General features: G+C 36.9%; 1 protein-coding gene across 3 annotated transcripts in view; it reads right to left on the bottom strand.

Moving 5' to 3' along the window:
- Nucleotides 1-12,402, bottom strand: part of Gfrl (Glial cell line-derived neurotrophic family receptor-like) — a 223,754-nt gene that overhangs the window by 142,287 nt on the left and 69,065 nt on the right. The gene's annotated exons all lie outside the window — the stretch shown is intronic.

Consider the following 12,402-nt stretch of genomic DNA (forward strand, 5'->3'; position numbering starts at 1 on the left):
TGTACGTATTTTCCATGAATTATCCGCATTCAGGGTATTCCAATTTACTGCTCCCCGGGCGCAATAGAATATGGAGATATTCAAATTTATCTAGCATAAAATACAAACCACTCGCGTTTACATTCCACCAAATTTCAAAGGGTCGAATCCAGCCTTAATTGCGAGCGAATGGATATACGCGAACGAGACTTCGACGTCGCACGGTCGACGTCGGAGCAGAGTCCCGATGTCGGGAATAAAATCGTCGTCGTTTGATTTATATAATCGTCGGATTTGTCCGGTCGTTGGCACGCCCGTAAACGCAGACGTCCCTCTTTTCCTCCCTCTCCGTTTTTCAGGGCACCTTCATCTCGGTAATTACTCGAAAGTGGAGAGTCGTTCTCCATGTGCTTTCTCGCGCATCCGGCACAAAAAACACGCGCGCGCGCTTGTGCACACATATACTCGGGCAGGTCTATCCTCGGCTCGTACGTTTCGAGTGGACGCGACATCGCACTCTCAACGAAGAAGGGGGGGAAAAAAAAATAAAAGGGAGGGAAAAAAAAAAGAAAACACACATACGTCCCATCGACCGCCATGAATCCGTAAGATCGCTTGGCGTATCGGCCACGGTAGAATAAAAAAAGAAAAAAAAAAGAGAGAGGAAGAAGAAACCCGACAGAAGGGGATGATTCTCCATACATCGCTCGTACACCTTCGATCGGAAAGCGAAGAGGGTTGCACAAGGTGTGTGAACGCGTATACGGGGTGCACTCGTAGCATATGGCTCGATCTACGAGCGATTACTCACGATCGCGTAAGCAACGCTTTTTCGAGCATGAATAATGAATAATTGCTATTATTAACTCACGAACATATTTATTAATTTTAATTTTTTTTATGAAAGAACTTATATTTGGATATCTTTTCTTTAGTACTTGTATTATCAATGAAAGTGAAATTAATGACGAAGATGTAAATTATTAAAATTAATCTTTTAACTCTTGCATCATTGATCTCTTCGATTGTTATTGGAATTTATACAAAATTGATAGAACTAAGATGTCGCGAGAAAATGAAATTGCCTAAGAGAGAAAATTAAGATATTTCCTCAAATTAGCGCTCAAAATATTCAAACCCTGGCCGATGTATATTGCGCGAAATATAGTTATTTAAATTTACTTTACCTAAATTAGTAAGAGAACGCAAATCGTTCAAATTTGCCTTTCAGATTAGGGTAGCACAAAGTATCCAATTTACTTGCTATTTCCCACGGAAATCTGACGCCCCTAAATTTACTTTCAACACTTCGCAGTAATAACGAATACTCAAATTTACTCTGCCGCAAGTTGCGCAAGATCCGCAACGCACTCTATTTACACTAGGCGAATTGAAATAACTCCGCGGCATACGTACGGTATTTCGCCCCGTCAGAATTACGGGTAGACCATAGCGTTGGGATTTACCGGATCTGCGAATCGCAAATCCGAAGTATTCAGATTTCCGTTATTTCGGAGTCACCCGGTGCACGCACGCGTGCACGGGATCCCGCGGAATCCTCGGCAGAAGGTCGATCGGGAGCTGGGGATGAACCCAAATCTAGGGGAAAATTTTATCGTATATTCAGGACGTGTTCCGACTCGCAAATGCGCGGTCTGTTAGGACGAAGGAAGACGGAAAAGGGAAAGGACGAGGGAAACGCTCCGTTACGTTGCGACGGGATAGAGGGGACAGACGGTCGAGAAAGACGACCAAAATCGTTGGATTTTATTGCCGGCTTAAACGGTTTGCAGTCGAACGCATGCAAGACCCGTCGCGAAATTGCGCAGTCGTTTTGCAGCCATAATTTTTGCCCGACGTTGCAAATCACAATAATATATTTAAAGTAGCGAGATTTCACGAGGACAAGATTGTAATTTTCCGCACTTCGCGTACGGATTCTAATTCTTTAATATTTCTTTAACAAAGGTACACGCATACGCCGTAATAACTTTTAATAAATATATAGAGATTTGGATGATTTTATATAAAAATTGTACATTTAAATCTGATCTGATATGGAACTTTTTACGTGCCGCGCGCACATACGGGCGTCGAAAAGATTCTTCAATACTTTTGTGCGCGATGATATGAGAAATAAATAATCGCGTGGCAATAAAGTAAATCAAAGACCTTTTCATTTTATAGACTTTGTTCTTTTGCTCGTATAACGTGGAATATACCAATAGCAGGAAGCGTGTTATAAACGGAAGTAAAGCAGTTTATATCGCTTTTGAGAATCACAATAAAGCGGATCCGCCAGTTAACTTTTTAACTTATCGCGGATAAATGCGCCCCTTTTAATTTCCTTTAACGCACCGCAAGATGCGGGGCGCGGTGCCACGACGCTCGGCGTCGACGAGTAATTACGCGGAAACGAGTGGAAGCGAACGAAGGAGCGTTTATGAAAAGCTCCGCGACGCCGAACGACAATAATAAAACGGAGAAAAGTAGATAATAATTCTAGAGCGACAGAAGACCTTCGCGGGCTCTGGCGTTTCTCCAGAATAACCGCGAGTCCGGCGGCCATTACGAAGAGGTCTGTATTTGGGAGGGAAGAAAAAAAAAAAAAAAGAAAACGAAGATATAGAAATAAGAGAGGGAACTATGGCGGCCTGAGATATTATTCGCGCCGGCAAATTTCTGTACCGTGGAATTCCGCGCCAAATATGCAAACGTTCTCGAATGAAACACGCGGAAAAATGCGCTGCTAACACCGTGTAACTTTTCCCATTTTGCACGACTGCCTTGCGTTTTTGTGCTTCTTCATTTGCCATTTCGTCCGTCAAATCGGCAACACGCTCGTGAGTCGATCTCGCGACAAGAAAATAATTCTTAACGAATGAGCTCTACTTGCTGTACTTTCTCATTTGTGTTGAATTAATTTATCTTGAAAAAAAAAGTAGTTTTGTCTAATTCAGAAGATTAAATCCTTATTCAGCAAATTAAATGTGAAGCGAATTGAGATATGGAGAAAATCAAAGCGCTGGTTATTTAAATTTAAAATAAAATATAAAAGTCCAAATTATATGCGCCGATGTAGCTCGCAGAAAGATGCATTCAATTCGAATAATTTGTCGCCGCAAATCACGTGTATGTAGGACGCAGTCATTTAATCAGGCCGCGTTAATGCGACCGATCGCGTCGGAAAATTCGCACTCCACAAAGCTGGCTGCTCGTGATTCGAAAAATGCGCGGGTGCAACGAGCCGATTGTTCCGCTCGGCTGCACAAAATCAAAGCGTCTTAAACGCAACGGTACAGGTACGCGATCAAATTGTAAAGATCATTGACGTTGCATTCGGCTTTGGGATATATCGCGTGTATCCGCTAATGCTTGCTATTGGTATTTTCTTCCTATTAATTCAACAACGTGTGCACAATACGTTAATGATGAATAGAACGTTACATTGCTCTATCAACTAACTCCAATTTTAATTGACAACTATATCGGCAAGTACAATAAATAATTAACTTAATTAATTTACACATACACGTATACATATACAGAGGCATGCGCGAGACAAAAAAATATGTAACGTCTTGGAACGACGTGCCTCTGTACATCATATACCGCTGGCATACACTTTGAGATAATTGATCCGCGGTAGATCGATCAACGGTACACTGAAACGGTCAATTCTATCTTCCGCATAATGCATCAATCGCGCCCTCGTTACCGACAGCTTTATCCACTCCGATGTCTTATAAAGACGGACACCACCGCTTTATTTCTCATCCGCCTCTCGCTCTTTATGGGCAGCGTTTCGTTCCTTGTCACCGTAGGATTTACCAGTGACTGAGGAGAATAAAAAGAAAAGCCGGGGGGGTTGAAAAGCGAGCCATCTCAAAGATCACACAAATGTCGGCTGTGTATGTTTGCTGGATACAGCGAAAGATTGATTGGGGAAGGGGGGTTACTTTCGCACTTGTCTTATTCACGTCGATCGACATTTCGTTTAAGTCTTGTAGAAGAAAAAGGAAGGGATAAAATCTTCCGTCTTGCCATCCTATCGCTTTAGCAATATTATAAATCGAGAAAATATTGAGGTTCCCCAATAAATTTCTTGAAAGCGTCAAATTATATGAATCAGGCTAATTAATTTTTTAAATGCTGCAAGAATACCAATTGAATGTGATGAAATACAATATTATAGAATTACGTTGATTAAAATATAATTAGATGTGTTGCATTGAATGATTTTTGACTTTCAATTACGTTGATTAAAAACTTTACTAATTAAATATCTCAAATTCTTAAATTTAGTATAAATCAATAAATTATTCGTGTAATAATAATTGTTCCTTTTAAAACAGTCTTTTTTTTTTTTAATTTTTATGTTCGCAAATCTTTATTTGCTTGATTTTGCGAAGTCAGGATTCGCGCTCTGAAATTTTGTTTCGTTTAGATAGGTCTATACGTATATGTATAGTACATATATTTTGTTCAGCTCGCTGTGTATACGGAAACAGTGATATGGAGTTATAGTTTGGGAATACTCCGCGGCAACAGTGAGTCTGATGGATGCTGATTTCACGATGAGTTTTGTGCTACGAGATCACGTTAGCATGGTAGAGATTGTTTTGGCAGTTTGTGTTAATTTGGATAGAATTGTGTCTGATAGCACGTCGTTAATAATTAATTGAACAAATTGTTAATATTTCAAAATAAATTATTTATCTTTATATGATCTTAAACTTCAAACTTTTTTTTCGTACAAATAATGTAGCCTTTTAATTTAATATTTAATTCGCGTGTTCGACATACTTTTATATTTTTATTCGAGTTAACTGCGCGAATTAATCGCGATCTTGAGAAGTAATAGAGACAAAAGAGATATTATAAAAAAAGAAAATGCACTTTGAAAAATAAAGTGTTGATCGCATAGCGTCTTTAGAAAATTAAAAAACTTTCTTTTACGGCATTTCTTCTCCACTGAATACATCTCGAGATATACGACTTAGACACTTACGTCTAACGCATCCTATTAACTGAAAAAATAATTAGACCGTAACTCTGAAAGGAAGTCTGAACGTAGTCTACAATATCTTTATCATAGTTTTTTATTAGTTCACTTTGTGAATGATAACTTACAAGTTCAACTGCTGTCGTTATTTAACAATATTCATTATGAAATCACTAAGCGATCTGCATAAAAGTAGCAAGTCAAAATGATAAGGAATAAAAATATAGTAAAAAAAACGAATAATTATAGTAGCAACGATGAATAGCAATCAATAAATTAAAGTAACGGTACATAGCACATTTAATTGGTAATATTTTATTCTGCAAGTCAGTTAAATAAAACCGGGCTGTGAAATGCCATCTTTACCAAGCGCAAAATCGTACTTTAATGTTTTTAATAAAAAAATTAAAATTATAAATTCGTTAGAGTTTTACATTTTAACGTTCGTGTTTATTTTTAATCGTGCGGGTATTTGATTTTTTCCATAACGTTATCTATCCGTTTAGTTCGAGGAAAAAGAAACGGCTCGAAATTACCGCGTCCACGAGGCGCGCGGATCAACCGTGCGACGCCATTACCTACAACCCCTATCACCTCTGGTGAATCCTTTTATCCACCGCAGCTTTCCCAATAGCAAAAACGTTGAGGGACGGCGATGGGAGGGGAGGGGAATGCTTATCCACGAAGCGATACGGTACTGTCAGACCCAGTAGATACCGGGGGAATGTCGGTGAAGGGAAGGAGCAGGATCAGTGCCCATGGCAAACTTGTCGAAGTAGCAAAGGACGTATTATCCGCGTTGGATCGAATTGTCCTGTTCGTCATTCAAATTCGTTTAAGCTACCGGGCTTTTCAATGACCACAGGTATCTCGGGGAGCTAGGTTGGTAGGGAGAACGTTATCTTTCTCTGAGAGATCCCTCTTCAACCCCCGTGATCGATCGTCCTCTCGGCCCTTTAAGAACGTTCTCGATAAAAGACCGACCAGGACAAGAAGCACGAATTGCTTCTCCTAACTGAAGTTACGCTCGTTGAGCATTACCTCGATGTAATACTCTCTGTTTTTCCTAATACGGAACAACTTGCCGTTGTCAGTCTACGAATTGTTGATAATAATGGAATTTTTAGAGCCATTTAGCCGACTAAAAAAAATAATTCATTAAACTCGAAACATCGATAGTATTTATTTGAATTCAATAAAATAATAAATAAAAATCTAGTAGGAAAAAAAAAATTTGGTAGAAAAAAATGTGAAGTAAAAGGCAGGTATTTTGGAAATTAAAGAGTTTTATTCTCGATTGATATCATAAATGTGTCTTGGCAACGGTATATCACTGTCGGGCGCGACCGTAGTTGCATTTTCTAAGAGCATCCGCAGGAAAGTGCACTAAATCACTCGAACTAATGAACGACGTCAGGCGCTCGCTCGCGTTCTCCCTGGTAAGCGCGTAGAAAGTAAAGCGGGATTCTCGAAAAGATCCTCGAAAGCTGAGTGGAAGAGGCGGCCGAGGGTATCGACTTAATTATGCGATGATGAAAACTCGCGATACTACCGATGTCCGTTCCAATATAAGTGCAAGCGGCGATTTTTTAAACTCGATCCGGATGACTGATCATCATTCGCATCACAGTTGATTTTAATTCTCGACCGAATTTTTATTGCACGTAAAACATCGTACGTGAATGAACTCAACGAAATAAACATTTACATATAAACGCAAATTAAAAAAAAATAAAATAAAATTGCTGCGTTGACTTTTAATTAATTCAAATATATGCGTAGAAAATTTCTTTAACAATTTCGAAAAAAAAAAAAATTTTTGCATACATTTCATGAATTCAAACTTGTTCAGTTTGTCCTCGGGAATAAATCTCTTGTATAATTTAATAATTAGTTTCGATCTCGACCAGCGCTCGTCCAATTAATGCCTGGTAGCTTGTAGAGTCTTTATTCATTCATGAACAAATTATCCACCAATTATCTATATACCTACTCAATACATTCTTCCACGTTAATGTACTGAAAATTGCCTTAAAATAAAGTAATGTTATATTTAATATTATTTCCCGTAATAAGTTCAAATTATTGATTGTTAGTAACAAATTTAATATTTTATTACATTTTATTTTTCTCGTATTTTACTTTAATTAATTATCAAGAAAATTTTTTTTAATTCGTTGTTTATTTTTTTAATTCTCTTTATCGTAATGCGATTAAGTTTTCGTAATCTATGTCAAAGACTGATGTACTTCGTGCAATAGAACACTTGAAAACGAGACAACCGATACTCGCGTCCTGACAACGTCGTACGATCTCGCGATGGAAAACGTTTATCACGTTCGCGGACGAATATCTTCGACGACGAAGAACCGTGTCTTACGCGTCGCAAAGTTTCCGGAGAAGATACGACGAACGAAATTCACGACGCTGAGAATTTACCGAGTAAATGCAGCCCCGCCGGCTGATTGATTTTACTTCTCGAATCGCATCGCAGCGCGGTTGTATTCGACCTCGACCGAGTTACGTGCTCGCAAAGAGAAAACGACGGTTCTGGAAAGGTTTTTATGGGGAGGGAAAAAAATAAGAAAGATGCAAGATGATAAAGAAAAAGATTTCAATATTTATGGATAAGTAATATGCTTGGTGAAAGACAGATTTAGGGAAGCATCACTTAGTGTACACTAAATTTGAAAGAAATCTTTGTTTTTACGAATAAAAAAAAAACTATCTCATTTCGGAGATATATGATCTTATATTACAGATAAAATTATTATTCTAATTAACAGCAATTACCATGATAACAAATTTGAATAATTTCTCCTTTATTTGCTCACAAAAATATAAATCGAGGAAATAATACGTTATTTAAATTAACAGAATTTTCCACGTAAAAATGATCACAAATTCAATTCGAGAACGTTTGTTGACTAAGCTCCTTTCACATCTTTGAGCGAGCTTCCTGCTCTCCTTAATTTTCGAACCCTTTCCTTTATCATCGCGTATGTCTAAGAGACAGAACCGACCGAGAGACATCTGTAGGTAGTAGCTGCACTTTAGTAGAACGGAAAGGAGATCGACTGCTCGAACGACACGTCTCGCCCTTTGATACTTCTCGAAAATGCTTCCGTACGTTTCGGCGATCCTCTTGATCCCTCTTATGATGTGAAGGACCTTTGAATAAATGTCGAAGGTGGTAGAAATGCTGCTGGTCGAGTGACAAATCTCGCATGCATGTAATATGTAATAGGACGTGTTCATTAATGTTTACGATACTCTGCGACGTAACACGTTTTATGTATATTACTCGAATATTAAATAGATTTAAAAGATTAAAAAATTGAATTGAAATAATACACGCGCAATAAGACAGTAGCGATACGTACGAACATATCGAACATGGCGGTATCTTTACGTGTCGTCACATATTTAACAAAAATATCACGTTTCTCGGTAATTTCCATTTATTTAAAATTTCCATTATCATTTATGTCGTTACTGCGGGGCACTTAACAGAACTTCGCTAACTTCGAGGCCGAAGATATCAATCTTTCCTGCAGAAATATTTCTTCAACGGGGTGAGTTTTGCAGGAAGAAAGATTTCAAACTATGTGTGGCGTCTTATCGATTTTTCATTACTAGTTTATCTTGTGCTTTATTGACTGAAAACTTCGTTAGAGCGGGAGTTAGCGCGGAGGGGCATACCTTTGACTTTTAATGAAATTGCAACGGCGATCTAATTATTACGAAGATGCGATTAAATTTCTTAATGACAACAAATCGTATTCAAATTCCGCGCAAATAGAACGCACCAATTCACAAATTTTATTTTATGTCTTTTAACAAGATATTAATTGCAACAGTGACACGTTTAAATAATTAAAATAATTAAAAAAATTTTTTAAATAAATCTTTTAAGTTTTAGATTGCTTTTCCTCTTAAAAAATTTTTTTTTAATTTATTTTTTTTTTGTATTTAAACATCATTGTTTTTCAAGTTATATTCCTGATTTATTTTTGATCATTTTTGCTGTAATTATTTTAGTATGCTTAAATCCTCAGATAGAAATTAACGCAACGTATAATCGCAACAGAATATTCAATATGAATAAACTCGTACTCGTACCAGAAATATATCGTATTTTGCGTGTTGATACGTAGAAAATACTTGCCATTTCGAATGTCACGCCAAACTTATTCTGTATGTTAATATTCCGATTTCATTTAATTGCACGTGGTTTACTTTCGTAAATAATTCGAAAAAATCGCTGTTTTTTTTTTTCTCAATAGGGGACTTTTTCTAAGCGAATATAATTACTTTACAAATTGACATTTTAAAAAATAAAAATAATTGAAAAATTTAATCTAAAATTTAAAAATGTGAAAAAGAAATCGCATATTAGATTACATCGTGCGTTTTTTTGTACGAAAATCAGTAAAATTAATGCAAGAGTAGGGTGGCCCTGGAAAAATAGTCGCGCTAATATCGTTGGAAATATTGTTAGTGGATAATGAGGGTCTCGCATGGCCAAAAATACAGTGTTTCCGGCGAGGTTGCACTCGATCCAGCAATAATTCACCATCGATTTCGAGATAAACATTGCGTGACGGCGATGGAACGCGGATACCTGACCCAGATTCGGATGCAATTACATATATGTATGTACACATGTAGATACGCACACACACTCGCAACAGTATAATTATCGACGCCGCTTATCGTTCCGCCGCGCTCGAGATTCCCGAATTTAGCTTGCGAAATTAATTGCAAAAATTGATCTTCTCTCTGTTCAGCGGCGATAACGTTACTAGTAATTAATCTAATAATATACGTACGTTCAATTGCTCATTAATTCCGAGTTATTTATTGTGGATATCAAAAAGTTTCGATCCAACTTACCTGAAACAAAAAATTAAACGTATTAGTTAAAAAAATTAATAAACTACATTTTTTTTTATTAAAAATAAAAAAAAAACTGTCAGACAATATTAATAATATTTTTTTACGTAGAGATGAATGAATTATTACATAATATTAACTATGCAACAACATACTATTTTACAAATCTTAAAAAATATATATAGATAAATGTTTCTTTTTCGATCTGATTTATTAAAGATAAATTAGGTTTTTGGAAATATATTTCGATACATAATTAATTATTTCGGTATATATACGATGTGTAAGATATTATCGAAGCGCATGAATAAATAATAATCATCCATCAAAGAGGGTAGGTCTAACAAAAAGGTACGCGGACGAAGAGGCTTAATAAAAGACGGCCGGCTTGACACATCCTACATATTTTTTCAGACACGCTACATGCGCGTTATACGTGTCGTGTAGGCATGGCATTCGCGGGGCTGCCGTGAGATAAAAGCGTCATAAATGCGCTGGTTCGATGGCGCGGCCGCTGATACTAAATGCGCGCCGTCCATGGATCGACGCAGGCATTACATGTATGCAAATTATCACGTATCGCCATTAGATTACTTAAGCGCAATTAGTGTCGCATGGAGCTCGTGCACGGTATCCTAATTGCCGCGATCGCCGGAGCCACTTTCAACGCGGTACGAGGGTTCGAAAAAGATTGTCCTTGATTCACAGTTTACGATAAGCTGTTTGGCCGACGATTCTTTCGGTAATATATCAGTAGCGTGATAAAGAAACGTCAATCAGCAGCCGAATAAAAAAGGAAAAAAAAATTATCCTTTATCTTGAATAATTTATTTCTTTTCGTAGAGCTTGTAGAGGAGTACTTATTTTCCTTTAATATATCCTTTAAGTATTAAAAAAGAAAGTAATCGTATCTTAGTATTTACATTTTGATTAGAAGATAAGCCATATCCACCAGATACGAACGACGACTGCCTTATGACTAAAAAATTAAGTTATCCAAGAAAAAAAAAATCAATACCGCCAGGGCGAATTAAATTGCTAGTTGAAATACCGTTTTCGCATGTTATCTTAATACGTTAAAATTAAATTGTTGTATATCGGTATTTTTTAACGATATAAAAATGTTCTTGAATTTTTAATAGAACCATTAATCGTAATTGCGACGGTCAGCAGTAATTCGGTATATCTTTGTCATTTAAGTAGATTTATTTCTCTCACCGGAAAAATGTCGGAAAGTTTAAGAGACGCTAAGGATGCAAAGTGATCCTGACGTGAAAAGACACGGATATCGGCGTTGATCGCCCTGGATCGGCCAAAGCGTTAGATGGAGAGCGTGAGAAATTTCAGTTTTATAGTGGCCTGAAAAATTGTCGTCCGTATTTGGCTGGCATGAAAAATTACCCAGGAAAACCCGGGAGATCTCCATTCGATCGACAGCTATCACTGGCACGTCGAACCGTCCAGCCGTGTTGGACAATATTAATTAAAAAAATAATAACGACAAATTTACACTTTTGTTCGTATCAAATATATTATGTAGTTCGATCGAATCAAATATTCAGAATTCTTGTATCCGTAATCAATCCGCGTTTAATGAACTAGCCAATTATAAGCTGTTTTTCAGAAATTTCTCTAAATAATTTGACGCCGAGACAGAAAGCACTTGCGTACATATTGGATTTTGTAACTCTTTAAGTCGGTTCTTAAAAAGGTTCTTTAATTATATAACGATTCAAATAACGCGTATATAAATAAATATGTCGTGGTTTCGATAAGGTGAACGTGTCGCGGGAAACAGTGATGCGTTTTTAGAGAAATTGCAATCAACTGACGAGGTATAACATTAGTCATCTCTTATAATTATGATGGGTCACGGAAAGCCTAGAACTCAAAAAGAGGGAAACGTGCTGGCGCTTCGAATCGGCATGAAATTTATGCACAAACTTTCGCGGCGTCCGCGCTGCCATAAATCGTCGGTGTCGAGATGCCATCGACGGAAGGGAGAATCGAAAATTTCCCGGAAAAATGGCGTAAACTTTCAAGAGACTCTTTATCGCGACTTTGTCCTCGTTACTGTTTAAAGAAATTCCCTTCGTTTAACGCTCGAAAACTATTAAAAATTAATTTGTTTTAAAATACTTAATATATTCATTATATAAATTATAAATTATCCGAAACTGGGTTAACGTATCGAATGTGGTAGATAACTATTAATACTCTTCATTGACAAATTAACATTTGTCGGATAATGGTAAATACGATTGCAGTATGTCGATCCACGCGGTCTGTATTTATAGACAGACGATTCTGCATATTACATAGCATTGTCTCATACATAATTAGATTTATAATAGACAAAATAGTTAGAAACAAAACAAGAATTAAAAAATTGTTACATTTGTTTAATACTTTGAGACTTATTTTATTTTATTTTATTTTATTTTATTTTTTTTTTTTTTTTTGCGTTACCTTGCAAGATTGTACGAAGTATTATGTATAAAAACAACGCGTAAAAACAACGC

Source organism: Cardiocondyla obscurior, linkage group LG06 (genome assembly GCF_019399895.1).
Source record: "Cardiocondyla obscurior isolate alpha-2009 linkage group LG06, Cobs3.1, whole genome shotgun sequence".
Classification (NCBI taxonomy): Eukaryota; Metazoa; Arthropoda; class Insecta; order Hymenoptera; family Formicidae; genus Cardiocondyla; species Cardiocondyla obscurior.